Raw genomic sequence first — 15,031 nt, 5'->3', positions numbered from 1 at the left:
TAGCTATGAAGGCCAACATACCATTTTCCTTCTTCACTGCCTGCTGTACCTGTATGGCAACTTTCAATGACTGATGAACCATGACACCCAGGTCTCGTTGCACCTCCCCTTTTCCTAATCTGCCGCCATTCAGATAATATTCTGTCTTTGTGTTTTTGCCCCCAAAGTGGGTAACCTCACATTTATCCACATTATACTGCGTCTGCCATGCATTTGCCCACTCACCTAACCTGTTCAAGTCACCCTGCAGCCTTTTAGCGTCCTCCTCATAGCTCACACTGCCACCCAATTTAGTGTCACCTGCAAACTTGGAGATATTACACTCAATTCCTTCATCTAAATCATTAATGTATATTGTAAATAGCTGAGGTTCCAGCATTGAGCCCTGCGGCACCGCACCAGTCACTGCCTGCCATTCTGAAAAGGACTCGTTTATCCCGACACTCTGCTTCCTGTCTGCCAACCAGTTTTCTATCCACGTCAGTACATTACCCCCAATACCATGTGCTTTAATTTTGCACACCAATCTCTTGTGTGTGACCTTGTCAAAAGCCTTTTGAAAGTCCAAATACACCACATCCACTGGTTCTCCCTTGTCCACTCTACTAGTTACATCCTCAAAAAACTCCAGATTTGTCAAGCATGATTTCTCCTTCATAAATCCATGCTGACTTGGACCAACCCTGTCACTGCTTTCCAAATGCGCTGTTATTTCATCTTTAATAATTGATTCCAACATTTTTCCCACTACTGATGTCAGGCTATTCGGTCTATAATTACCCGTTTTCTCTAGACTGTTGGAAAATGATCACCAATGCATCCACTACTTCTAGGGCCACTTCCTTAAGTACTCTGGGATGCAGACTATCAGGCCCCGGAGATTTATCGGCCTTCAATCCCATCAATTTCCCTAACACAATTTCCCGCCTAATAAGGATATCCTTCAGTTGCTCCTTTTCATTATACCCTCGGTCCCCTAGTACTTCCGAAAGGTTATTTGTGTCTTCCTTCGTGAAGACAGAACCAAAATATTTGTTCAATTGGTCTGCCATTTCTTTTTTTCCCATTGTAAATTCACCTGAATCGGACTGCAAGGGACCTACGTTTGTCTTCACTAATCTTTTTCTCTTCACATATCTATTGAAGCTTTTGCAGTCAGTTTTTATGTTCCCGGCAAGCTTCTTTTCATACTCTATTTTCCTCCTCTTAATTAAACCCTTTGTCCTCCTCTGTTGAATTCTAAATTTCTCCCAGTCCTCAGGTTTGCTGCTTTTGCTGGCCAATTTATCTGCCTCTTCCTTGAATTTAACACTATCCTTAATTTCCCTTATTAGCCACGGTTGAGCCACCTTCCCAGTTTTATTTTTACTCCAGACAGGAATGTACAATTGCTGAAGTTCATCCATGTGATCTTTAAATGTTTGCCATTGCCTATCTACTGTCAACCCTTTAAGTATCATTTGCCAGTCTATCATAGCCAATTCACGCCTCAAACCATCGAAGTTACCTTTCCTTAAGTTCAGGACGAATTAACTGTGTCACTTTCCATTTTAATAAAGAATTCTACCATGTTATGGTCACTCTTCCCCAAGGGGTCTCGCACAACAAGATTTCTAATTAGTCCTTTCTCATTGCACATCACCCAGTCTAGGATGGCCAGCTCCCCAATTGGTTCCTCGACATATTGGTCTAGAAAACTATCCCTAATATACTCCAGGAAATTCTCCTCCACCGCATTGCTACCAGTTTGGTTAGCCCAATCAATATGTAGATTAAAGTCACCCATGATACTGCTGTACCTTTATTGCATGCATCCCTAATTTCTTGTTTGATGCTGTCCCCAACCTTACTCCTACTGTTTACCTTTTTCTATACCTATTAGCTATCTTAAATAATCACCAAGATCACATCTTAAGTCAGCTCCTTTCCAGGTTAAGCAGCCCAAATTTCTTCAGTCTTCCCTCAAACTGAAGAGCCCTGACACTTTCTAGCTTTCCCTTAAATGCATTTATCATCATCATAGGCAGTCCCTATCAAGGATGACTTGCTTCCACGCCAAAAAGGGATGAGTTCACAGGTGTTTCAATGAAGGACCTAATATTCCAGGTCCCGAACTACATCCTTAAGGGTGGAAGATGCGTGTGTGTGGATTTTTTTTTTTTTTAAAAACATGTGGTTGGCCTTTGCACACCAGCCACCACACGGGCTTGACAGAGCTAGGTCTTGGTCCAGTGGCAAGGATTAACCAAGACGACTGGAGACCAGCTCTGCTGCACAGACCTAGTGTGCACACATATTGCTAGGCACGTCAACTACTCCTTGTAACGTGTTCCACATTTATACCACTCTTTGGGTAAAAAAATGTTTTCCTGAATTCCCTATTGGATTTATTAGTGACTGTCTTATATTTATAACCTCTAGTTTTGGACTCCCCACAAGTGGAAACCTTTTCTCAATGTCTACCCTATCAAAAGCATGACCTTTTCTTTTGAAATCCGTGCTGACTATATTATATTTTCAGTTTCTAGATGTTTTTCGATTACATGTTTAATAAAGATTCCATTATCTTTCCTACTGCCAACGTGGGTCTATAGTTCCCAGGACTTGTTCTACTGTGTCTCCCTTTACTAGGAAATTAATTAATCCAGTCTCATTACACATTACCAGATCTAAAATAGTCTGCTCCTTGGTTGGTTCCACTGTAGTTGCCTGTGTCAGTTTTGTCACTGAGTGCACAGCGTCAGCTCATTTCCAATCTTCTGGTACCTTCTGAGTGCTTAATGAGTCCCTTATAATAATAGTCAGTGGCTAACAAGTCTCTTCCATCCCCATGGGATAAATGCCATCTAACCTTGGGGATTAGTTTTGAGCCACAAGACTTTCATTTAACTTGGCATATTTTGTTTGGAGAAGGCATTTGGAGTTGCTCATGCTTGAACGAAGTTGTCATTCAATATTTACTATGCTGTGCTCATTTTCAGTTTCAAGTCTGTTTGCTTTTCACCTCTTTTCTGACTGCTCCCTTCTTGTTGGGGTATTGAAAGAATGTTTTTAAACACTTGTACTTAGCTTCAACTGCTATGCTTTTCTCCTGGTCTCTCTCTGCCCTCTGATCAATCCTTTAATGTGTTTTTGCCTTTCCACACCAGTGAACCCCATCTCATTTCTTTCTGTAGGATTTGTACAGGTCATTTTTCCTCTTTATCTCACTTTTAATAATCATTCTTTATTTCAATAAAATTCAGAGGGATAAATAAAACTTTGAATCTATAATAATAGTTCTAGTAACATTTATAGATATTCTCTCGTTCAATGTCAGCAGTCTCTCCCATAATCAGATCATGTATCCTCTATATCACGAGCTTATCTTTACTGCTCAAATCCAATTATACAATAACACGACCAGAGGGTGGGATTATAACAACAAAACCCTTCATTGTGTCTCCTGAACACTATAATCGCGCACATGTCCTATCTTCCAGAAGGCGGACTGATAGACACTAGTAATACAAGGCCCATCGCTCTGATCAACCACCCAATGACATCTCCTTATCTCTCTGTTCCTGGCTCAGTGTCCATTTTTCCTATGCCTAGTCTTGAAGCGCTTTAAAATGTTTATGTTAAAGGTACTTTATAAATGCAAGTTGTTGTACACAGATTAATCACATGCATCAGATTGGGCCTCATAACTCACAGATGAGCATTCAAATACCAGTTAACAGCAATATCCTAATTTACACATTTTAGAATTTGGACTCTCCCGATATTTTCTACCAATGCACTATGCACAAATTAGCTTCCATGGATGAACCAACACTCCTATGATCAGAAACTTTATCTTAAGCACAAAATATGAAGCAGGTAGCATGGCCAGTGTAAACAATGAATCATTTTCCATTGATAGTTATACTGGAAACAGTATGGGTTATCTCCCATAACTCCTGATTTTTCCAAAATTTGTGGAAAATACCATATAATTCGGGCTGAAAATTATCAGCATTTAAGAGACAGAAATAACACACAGCAAAATGTATCAGCAAGAATATAGTAGTAGAATACTTTATTTTTCATCCATACTTTGAAACCGTTCCAAAACAATAACCGTCCCACATCCCCAGCAAGTCACTGCACCGCTGCAGTCATCTCAATGAGAAACAGGGAGTAGGCAGTGGAGGAGAAACAATGGATGATTATTCGGAGAAGACAGGGAAAGGCAGGAAGGAAAGGTTGGAACAGGAGTGCCCTGAGCAAATTATATTCTCGAACAGATTTGAAGCTCTAACTTCCTGTGGGGAAAAAATAAAGTGTACACTCTGGGCAGGGCCATTAAATAAATATACCTGGCACCAACAAACAATAGATGGCTTGAGGGGGGAGGGAGAAGATCATCAATGCAGCTAGACATAGTAGTGATAGGGATTTAAAATTTAGAGGGGTTGACATGCTCTTTTGCAGTCCAGATAAACAGTCTCAATGCGATGCTGCCTCCTAGATGCTAGGATAAGGGATATACTGCATTGACTGGAAAAGACTTTGCATGAGGACAAAGAGCAACTAAGTTACTGTTGTTAATGCGGGAGTGAAAGATGACAAGAAAGACTTACATTTATATTGCGCCTTTCACGACCACCGGACATCTCATTGAAGTACTTTTGAAGTGTAGTTACTGTTGTAATGTAGGAACGCAGCAACCAATTTGTACACAGCAAGCTCCCACAAACAGCACTGTGATAATGACCAAGTGATACTGGTTGAGGGATAAATATTGGCCAGGACGCCAGGGTGAACTCCCTCGCTCGTCTTCAAAATAGTGCCATAGAATATGTCCATCTGATAAACCAAAGCCCCTGCCCTAACATCTTATCCAAAGGACGGCACGAAATAAAGAGGGGGAAAGATTGGATAAGAGAAAAAACAACAGGAAAGAAAAATAATTTAAATACAATTTGAAGGAATGAGACTCCACACTTGTAATAGTTAATTTTCAGTGTCAGAAAGGTTGATTGGCAGTAAATCATACTTATCACATTAAAAGGATACTTGGACTGGAATGGACAAGACTTAACTTTCTATGGCAAGTTTAGTTTATATTTACTGTATAAATACTGCAACTTTACACCAGTCAATGCATTTCAATGATGAACCATTTTCACAAAGCAAATGGCGGAGGGGCACATCAGCGACAGCGATATTTGGATTTTTGCGTTTAACCACACACCTGTCCCTCATCTGAAGGTGCTGTATAAATAACTGCAAGCGCCATTAGCCTCATCGTTATTTTGACAGGAAAATCTGGTCCAAATATATCAAGCACAGTGTTGTGGAAGAGCCGTAGGATTTGGGAGCAGAGGTTCACATTACTTTAAATGCAGCATCACAGATTGATGAGGCTGTGGATAAAAAGCTGATGGAAATCTAAATTTCATTACAAGAATAGAATATTAGCACCAGGAGGTAATTAAAAGGCTATATAAATCTTAATAAAACCTCAGAGTATTATGTGCAGTATTGGGCTCCACACTATAGGAAGGATATTGAGGCTTTAGTGAATGTACAATGCAGATACATTAGAATGCTGCCGGATATAAGGCAATATGAGTAAAAAGAAAAATTTGAAAGACCTGAAAATTGGGGCTTTTTTCTTTTTAAAGAAATGCAGATTACGGGGCACAAAGTAGATACTTGCAGACTTTTTCAGTAGTTAAGGGGCCATAGGTTCAAGATTAAATGTGAGAGATTCATAACAGAGCAAGAGAAATTTACTTTTTTTTTAAAAAACACAGCCTGAGGAATTCACTTGCAGAAATTTAGTGGCTGGAACAGAGTCAACTTTGGCATGGATTTTGCAGTCAGCGGCGAAGTGACAACATTTACCGCTGACATCGAAGAAAGCTGCCCAAAGATCTAGCAATCTCTATGGCGTGGATTTCACCTTTCCCAACATTGATTTCATTCTGGCGTCACCAATAGGGGATCTCCAGCATCCAGCAATGTCATCAAGAAGTCTAAGCAACCAATCATATTGAAATATTTTCGCCGACAGCAAGCCAGGAAGTAAATAGCACTGATTATCCTTCACTTTTTAATCATTTTTCAGAGAGTGAAATAAAGATTGGGACACACACATGGGATTAAGGTAGAAGCTGAAATATCATAAACCTTAAATAAACTTTAAAAAATTTTTAATTTAGGAATTTTTATCATGGAGAGATTTTAAATTCCACAAATATAAAATTAGATTTTCAGGGCCGTTAAAAAATCAGTTACACTTCATTCAACAAGTTTATTATCTTAAGGGTTTTACAGCATGAATAGAGCATAAAAAGCTGAAGTTCACGTCAATTCAAGTGACTTCTAAGGTTTGCACCTGCAATGATTGTAACAACGCATCCTGTGGAGGAGCAGGGTATCACTAACAGCAACTTCAGGATTGAATGTTTAAATGAGCATGTGCAGACTCCAGAAGTTGCTGTCAGTTTTATATAGTGATCATGGCAAACGCTGACAGTTTTGCCGTCATTACAACTGCAAATTCCGGGCCATGGAAGATTAGATTGGATAGGTGGATAATGCAAAAGGAGATAAAGGGATATGGGAACAAGGCAGGTATGTGGTGAGGACTTTGAGTTGAGCATTTGGTAGTGGAAAGCATCACAGTCAAGCCCAATCCCATTCTGACACACACACTTTCAGCAGGAAGTGCTGCATACCAATCAGCAGCAAAAAATACTGGTCAGTTTTTCCTCTCAGTAACCCGGGGGCTCCAATGCCAACCGTAGCACCAACTTAGATCAGCTAACTCAACACAGACCACAGATCAAATTTCTGTTATGCATGGCTCAACTATTCAGTCCTTTAACTAGAAAGTTATTGTAAATTTAAATTTTACTTCATTGCACATGTCAGCAGGGTGTGCCACTCTGTAAATGAGCAAGCCAGTGCAGGTACAGTACAATACTCTTTTACAGAAGAAACCAGACAATGGTGTGACAGCAAATAAAAGTTGGGATGAGATGAAAAATAAAATTCCAATGAGCAGAGTTTCATTACACAGAAACGTAACGCATTAATACGGAAGGCATTTTTGACAAATTTTGACCAATTAATTGTTGATAAAATACTAGTTTTTCATAATGGAAATAAATTGGCTTATTCAACCTAAAACATTTCTTATATATAATCCAAGTGTAAACTGGTCTCACTTTAGCACCATAAATAAAATATAGGACCAAGTAGTCTCTGCATTAATAATCTGGATGTAGGTTTTGGGGGCATGATCTGCAAATTTGTAGATGATACTAAGATCTGTGCAAGTGTCAAGGACTGCAGACGATGCTCGTCTGCTTCAGGCAGATATTAATGTGTTGGGAGATTGGGCTCATGACTGGCAAATGATGTATAACGGATAGATGCAGCAGTATGTATGTGGGCAGGGCAAATGCTCAACAGTCACATCAACATTCACACACCCATCAGGGAAAAGTACTGAAGGTAGAGATAGAAAGAAATTTGGGCATTCTAGTGCATACATCTCCAAAGGTACATGAGCAATGCCGTGAAGCGAAAGCTAGAGCAAAAAGAGTTGGGGTGTTCATGACGAGGCATATTATTTTGTCCTTGTACAAGATGTTGGTCAGGCTTGGAGTATTGTGTCCAGTTTTGGTGGATGATGTTGAGGCTTTGGAAAGGGTGGAGGGGAGTGCCACTAGATCAATTCCCAGTTTAACGCATCTTAGTTATCAAGATAGACTGAAAGAGCTGGGGCTCTACACTTCAAAGTGTAGACTTAGGGGTGATCAGATTGAGATTTTCAGATAATAATGGCAATAGATTGTGTTCCAGTTGACAGTTTATTCCAATTAAACAGTTTAGGGAGGGCCAAATTTAAGTTGTACAAGGCCAGATTTGCAGAAATCTGTAAAGGGATATAGACAGGCTATGTGAGTGGGCAAACATTTGGCAGATGGAGTACAATATGGGAAAGTGTGAGGTTATCCACTTTGTCAGGAAAAATAAAAAAGCAAATTATTAATTAAATCGAGACAGATTACAAAATGCTGCACTATAGAGGGACCTGGTGGTCCTCGTGTATGAAACACAAAAAGGTATCATGCAGGTACAGCAAGTAATCAGGAAGGCAAATCCAATGTTGGCCTTTATTGCAAAGGGAATAAAGTCCTGCTACAACTGTACAGGGTATTGGTGAGGCTGCACCTACAGTACTGCGTACAATTTTGGTCTCCTTATTTAAGGAGGAATATGCTTGCATTGGAGGCAGTTCAGAGAAGGTTCACTAAGTTGATTCCTGAGATGAAGGGGTTGACTTATGAATAAAGTTTGAGCAGGTTGGGCCTATACTCATTGGAGTTTAGAAAAATGAGAGGTGATCTTATCGAAACATACAAGATACTGAGGGGGCTCGACAAGGTAGATGCAGAGAGGATGCTTCCCCTCATAGGGGAATCTAGAGCTAGGGGGCATAGTTTCAGAATAAGGGGTCGCCCATTTAGAACTGTGATGAGGAGGAATTTCTTCTCTCAGAGGGTCGTAAATCTGTGAAATTCTCGGCCCCAGAGAGCTGTGGAGACTGGGTCATTGAATATATTTAAGGTGGAGATAGACAGATTTTTGAACGATAAGGGAGTGAAGGGTTATGGGGAGCGGGCAGGGAAGTGGAGCTGAGCCCAAGATCTGATCAGCCATGATCTTATTAAATGGCTTGAGGGACCAAATGGCCTACTCCTGCTCCTATGTTCTTAATTAGCTTAGACGTCAGAAAATGGTTCTTTCTCCAGAGAATAGTGGATCTCTGGAACAGGCTGCCATCTCGTGCAGTGGATGCTGATTCGCTGAATTATTTCAAACAAGAGTTAGACCGGTTTCTGGTTGGGGTGGAGATCACCTCTTACAGAAGGTAGGTACTGCAGGGAATTCAAGGTCAGAGTGATCTCCAATTTAAAAGCCGACTCACCGGCTGCGCAGGATCCCTGGTGCGCTGTGCAGATTGAAGGGAACATTGGTCTTTACCTATCCACCAATTATGGAATGCTGTTACACAAATATGCAATTAAAATTGGGAGAGCGATGCAAAATAACGGCATTTACTTTTAGTTTTCACATGTGACTAATTACTATAATTCTTTCACACCCATTTGTAACATTTCTGCTACACACTTAACACGTTTGTACTTCACAGTAATTACACCTTGCTATTTTGCTACCAGTTCTAACAAGTTATTTTCACAGCATTACCTTAGATTCCCCCCAATTCACGTACTCTTGGAGAGGATAAGTACCTTGCTCAGATCACTAATGATCACCCTTCCCTACAAGTAAGCACGTGGAGTCCACATGGTATAACAGAGTAATATTCTTCATAATATAATTTCTTCATTGACATTACCCTAAATGTTCAAGAGGCATAGTAGTGGAGGGACTTAAAAGTTTAATAAAATCACATATGACTATTAGATATAATCTGAGTTAACAAACTGACTACACTAATTCCAGGGGTAGAAACCATGACAAAATAATCACCCCTGCTAAAAAAAAAGTCAGGTGGCGTATATTACTACATAGAAACAGAAGTAGGTCACTTGGCCTATTGAGCGACCATAACCAAAATGTTCACCTGCCAAGTAGACTCTCAAAAGGACACATTTACACATAGATCTATTCTGTAGCAGTACAAAAATATTACAGCTTTTAAGGATACAGAAGCAACCAGAATGGAGCGATTAGATTATAAAGAGTGATTATGTAAATTGGACATGTTTTGACTGAAAAAGAAGTGGTCGAGGTGACATGTTGCTGTTTTTAGGATTCTGAAAAGACTAGATAATGTAGACCATGAATAGCTGTTTCACCTTATCTTGAACAGTAGAACCAAAGGACATGCCTGCACTTAAAAGGGGATATATTCAGAACTAACCTGCAGAAGCAAGTGGTAAATCTAAGTACAGGCTCTCTAGATAGATGGTGAAAGTAGTGTTGCTTAATTCAAATGAAAATGAGATAAGATTTATTTCAGAAACTAATATTTTGGGATACAGTACATGAGTAATTTAAGACACGTATATTATTGTAGCATATTTAGGAGGAACAGGTGACTAGGTACCCATGGTTCCCAAAGCTCTCCGCCGCTGGGGTTTTACCTCGCCTAAGTACTGGCTCTATTATAGACTAATTGATAGAGATTGATTGCCATGATTAGTCAAAAACCTCTTATTGTTGTATCATGCGACTACCAAGATGGTGGATGGCGACTTAATATAGACCTTTTTATGTCCAGCAATGCTATGTTCTTGTGTAAATATAAAGTTGCACATTGTGCTAGTGAATCCAGAACCAAGATTAAACACATTTAATGCAACATATTATTACATGGATGCCAATGTCATTTTCACACTTCAGTAACATAAATACCTGCAGACATTACCACCCGGGAAGCCATCACGTAACTGCCACTATTGCGCAAGACATTCTAGAATGATTTGAAAAGTTGTGCCGTAGAAACAGCTCAAAAGACATAGCATTTTAATGCAGATTTCAAAATGTTGAAAACACTGTAAAATGTCTCCCGAACATAATTACAGAATGAGCAACACCAATAATCATTTAATAATAACTTGTACTGCATCTGTGATCAGGCATTACTTGTTTTAATTCACTCATGATGGAAACACAACTCGTATAGTGCAAATTAATCAGCCTTTCATGCATAATTGAAAATTACAATATACAGGCAATTTTCACTGTTCAAAAAACAATCGTGGTAGGAATTTGAAGGTAATATTTCAGGCACATCGGTACATCAAGGGGCAACAGTTTACTGTTAATATTTAATCAAAATCTTGAACTCCTCCCCCTCCCCCTTTAGAAAAAAATCAAATGCTAACCCACTTTCTTTGAATCAAGGGCCAATAACTTTCATTCTTTTGCCCTCAACATCACTCACTGAAAACCATCACAAACCAGGAGCAACAGGGAAAAACTACTTGTCACAAAGCATGATTCCTCAGCCAATCATGTTTAACATTACTATTTAATGGTTTAGTACAGATTTAGTCATTAACATTATTCAAAAATATACTACAGCAAACATGAAGTAGGTTTCTGACGTTTCATCAACATCAGCTCTGCTAGAATTAAGGTCAAACTAAATATTGCTATCGACATTAGATAAGAGGAGTTGGGGGGAAAGTATTCAGTGACACTAAACAGGTCCTGATGCAACAGACTAGATATGAGCTTTCACCTCTAAGACTTGGATTGAAATCCATCCCAGAATAAATGGTTGCAAGGATCTTATGTGAAATGAGTTTGGGTAGTCTGTATCTGAGTCCTATTGGGCATTGGCCTATAGTACAAAACTGGCCCTAATTTGACACTAACCCTCAATCTCACTCAAAGGTAACAATTGCTGGTGTAAGAAGTAGAAAAAAATTCACTTAGTTGCTGTGTTGGGTACTCTATGGTTGTGGCTGAGACACACCACTGAGAGTGTGGCTAAAACATAGGAACAGGAAGATGCCATTCAGCCTCTCGAGCCGACTCTGCCATTCAGTTAGATCATGGCTGATCGGTACCTCAACTCCATTTACCTGCCTTAGCTCCATGTCCCTTGATACTTCTAACAAAATGTTACCAATCTCAGTCTTGAAAGATCTAATTGTCCCAACATCGACAGCCTTTTGGGGCAGAGAATTCCAGATTTCTACTACCCTTTGTGTGAAAAGTGCTTCCTGATTTTCTTCGTTTGTGGCCTAACTTTAATTTTAAGATATGTCCCCTCGTTCTTCATTTCCCCACCCACCCCCCATCCCCATCTCCATCTTCATCAGAGGAAATAGTTTCTCTATCTACTGTATCGAATCCTTTTAACATTTTAAACAACTCAACCAAATTACTCCATCTTCTATACTCAAGGGAATACAAGCCAAGTTTGCAATCTTATTAAAACACATACGATTCAGAGGGGGCTTGACAGATGCTGAGTGGATGCTTCGCCTCGTGGGGGAATCTAGAACGAGGAGAATAGTTTCAGAATAAGGGTCGCCCATTTAAAACGGAGAAGAGGAGAAATTTCTTCTCTCATAGGATCATGAATCTTTGGAATTCTCTACCCCAGAGTATTGTGGAAGCTGAGTCATTGAATATATTCAAAGCAGAGATAGACAGATTTTTGAACTACAGGGGAGTCAAGGATTATGGGGAACAGGCAGGAAACTGGAGTTGAGGCCAAGATCAGATCAGCCATCATCTTATTGAATGGCAGCGCAAGCTCAAGGGGCCAAATGGCCTACTCTTGCTCCTAGTTCTTATGTTTTTATGTTAAGTTTATGCAACCTATCATCATAATGTAATCCTCTAAGCCCAGTATCATTCTGGTGAATCTACACTGCACCCCCTCAAAAGCCACTATTTCCTTCATGAGGTTCGATGCCCAAAACTGAACGCAGTACTCAAGATGGGGTCTGACCGAGGCACACTGCCGGAGAAGCGTGTGGCTGTACATCCAACCAAGTTGTACCTGACCTGTTGGTGTTTGATATTATCACTGGCACAAAAGAGTAGCAGCTCCAAATGCTATTGGTCCTAGCACAGTACCTGATCGAAGTGCAAAGATGGGACCCCTAGTACAGAAATAGATAACACGCCTATGCATTTCAAAGCACAAATCCAGAAATCTGTTAGTTATATTTTACTAATTCTACTTCCAACAATCACACTTTAGTTGAAAACGTCACAAGTAATCTATTCACTATATTTTGATCTATACAAAGAAAATGCCAGCTCAAAGAAATCACAGAACAATACCTTTCCAATGGAACTAAAATTTATTTTGGCTCCAAATGGAGATAAATGTAAAAAAAAAAATCTTTCAATTGTAAATTGAGATTATTTGTGGAAAAAGCCTATTCCACATGGTTCTTGTGCGGGAAACATTTTAATTAAAGTCTGGTATCGCGTTATCAGCATTGTTTTTCAAGAACAAGTTTACAAATGCCACCAGTATTATCACAGATTTCTTATTAAGTCAACTAACAGTTGGGTGTGGCTAAAAAGGGATAGGTTTTTACTAACAAGATTGTTCACCGTGCAGTCTCTAATCAGTTTACAGCAGCGATTCTTCGAACAGTCCTGCCCCATTTCATAAGAACAGGCTGAAAATGGGAAACACCCAATTTTGCGAACACCACTGCCACAACCGTACAATTCAACTTCCTCAAACTCTAGTATTTAACTTAAAGCAATAGGAGACACTTAAAAATGTTAATTTTAAAGAAATTTCAGAGAAACAGACCACTTGTTTATTTGTTAGTGTCAATTTCTTCAGCGATACATGAGATTTTCAGTCTCCTGCTGCGGTTCTCCCACCACCCGCCACACTAACTTGTTTACGGAAGAACGGAGACGGGTGACAGACGTGCAACGTGGCCAATCAGAAACATCAACATTCAATTGCGAACGGAGCTAGGCCAATCAGAATCAGGATGGGCGGAGCAGCCCTCTTCCCACGCCCCCTTTTGACCCCAGGTTTGGTTGCACGGATGGTCTCACCTTAGCGCGGCGCAGCAAGGCCCGATCCGGCGCAGTCGCGTAAAGTCGACTCCCAGATCGACACACACCAGAACCAGAGAGCTCCGCACGCTCACACTCCGACTCCAGCCAGCAGTGCTGGCCGGCCGGACTCTGCGAGCATGAGCGGGGACTTTGTTAAAAAAACTCGGTGGACACGGCTATTCGCTGCCAGGAAAAGGGGGAACGGGAATCAACCGACGTACCCAGAAATTCTCCACGAACTGCGACATCTCGGAGCCGTCGTCGTCGTCGCTGCCGCCGCCTCGGTGATGCTGACCTGCCCACCCCGGCCGCTTTCGGTTAGAGAGAGAGAGAGGGGGGAAGGGATTATTTTTTTATTAATTAACACAAATGAATCCTTTTCAGGAGGTTGGATTAAAAGAAAAAGCGAACTCCCCGGCGCTGCCACTCTCCGGCCGGCCCGCCCGAGTGCGCTCTGTCATCACGGCGCAAGCACGCGCGCGCGCACACACACACACACTGCGCTCGCTCAGCAGCGCGCGGGAGAACAATCGAGGCGGAGCCGCGCACGTGAGCCAAGCAGCTACTTACAACCAATACACACAACAAACTCTGGGGTGGGGGGGGGAGGCAACTTAAATTTCTAGTTCTGCAAAAGGCGTGTTTAAAAGCGCACTGTTAAATACACTTTCACTGTGGAAGAAAACCCCAAATCGCACAGCCAGCAACTGTCACCACTCCCAACAAGTATAAATCATCTCTGGGTCACGACTAGCAAGCAAGCCACACTGCAACAAGTATAATTAATCCCTGGGCAGGACAATATGCGGTTACCAGATATGACAGATTGTAGGGGGAGGGAGAGATAGCATGCGGTAGAAATTCACCTATCAATGTATTCCTGTTGCTCATTTTACAGATTTGTTGCTCTGACCAGTCCTTTATTAATTTATTAATTCAAGGCGCCTGTTGCTCCAATAATGTATTTATTGGTGGCCTGTTGTTTTGAGTGTATTAATACTTAGGTGCCCATAGCTTAATTAAGTTATTAATTTGTTGATGTGCCTGTTGCTTTATCAATTTATTGCTGTCTACATGACTATGCTGCGATGTTCATCATTGTATCCTTTCATTGTTGTCAGTATGTGGTTTGTGTGGTTGCTGTGGTTTCCGTTTTCCTGTTGCAAATGTATCGTGGCAAGAAAAAAGAGAGTAATATATTCTGTTCTAATTTAAATCTGAAGTTTATTCCAATATGTTTCGTCTCTAGTATGTGTCATTGTAGTTGCAGCTTCTGTATTGCCATCACATTCTTTGGGAACATTGAGATAAAACTTTTCAACAATGTACCGATCTTGACTTCCGTGGGAGATTGATGAGTAATATATTAAAAGACTTGCATATGAGCATACTTCCTGTAACATGTGCCTTTCACATCTATTTCTGTCAAGTCAGACCTAAATTATACCTAGTGCCAGCTTTTCTC

At 40.6% G+C, this 15,031-nt stretch overlaps 1 protein-coding gene across 1 annotated transcript in view; it reads right to left on the bottom strand.

Annotated features, from left to right (window-relative positions):
• The window catches only part of fcho2 (FCH and mu domain containing endocytic adaptor 2), a 263,593-nt gene extending 249,570 nt beyond the window's left edge, over nt 1-14,023 (bottom strand). Inside the window, exon 1 of the mRNA XM_070885934.1 lies at nt 13,788-14,023. The gene's annotated coding sequence lies outside the window, so the exon portion shown is untranslated. The remainder of the gene's footprint in view (nt 1-13,787) is intronic.
• Between the last annotated feature and the right edge of the window lie 1,008 nt (nt 14,024-15,031).

This window comes from Pristiophorus japonicus, chromosome 1, assembly GCF_044704955.1.
Source record: "Pristiophorus japonicus isolate sPriJap1 chromosome 1, sPriJap1.hap1, whole genome shotgun sequence".
Taxonomy (NCBI): domain Eukaryota; kingdom Metazoa; phylum Chordata; class Chondrichthyes; family Pristiophoridae; genus Pristiophorus; species Pristiophorus japonicus.
The sequence above is the reverse complement of the archived record's forward strand: the minus strand, read 5'-3'. Positions and strand labels throughout refer to the sequence as shown.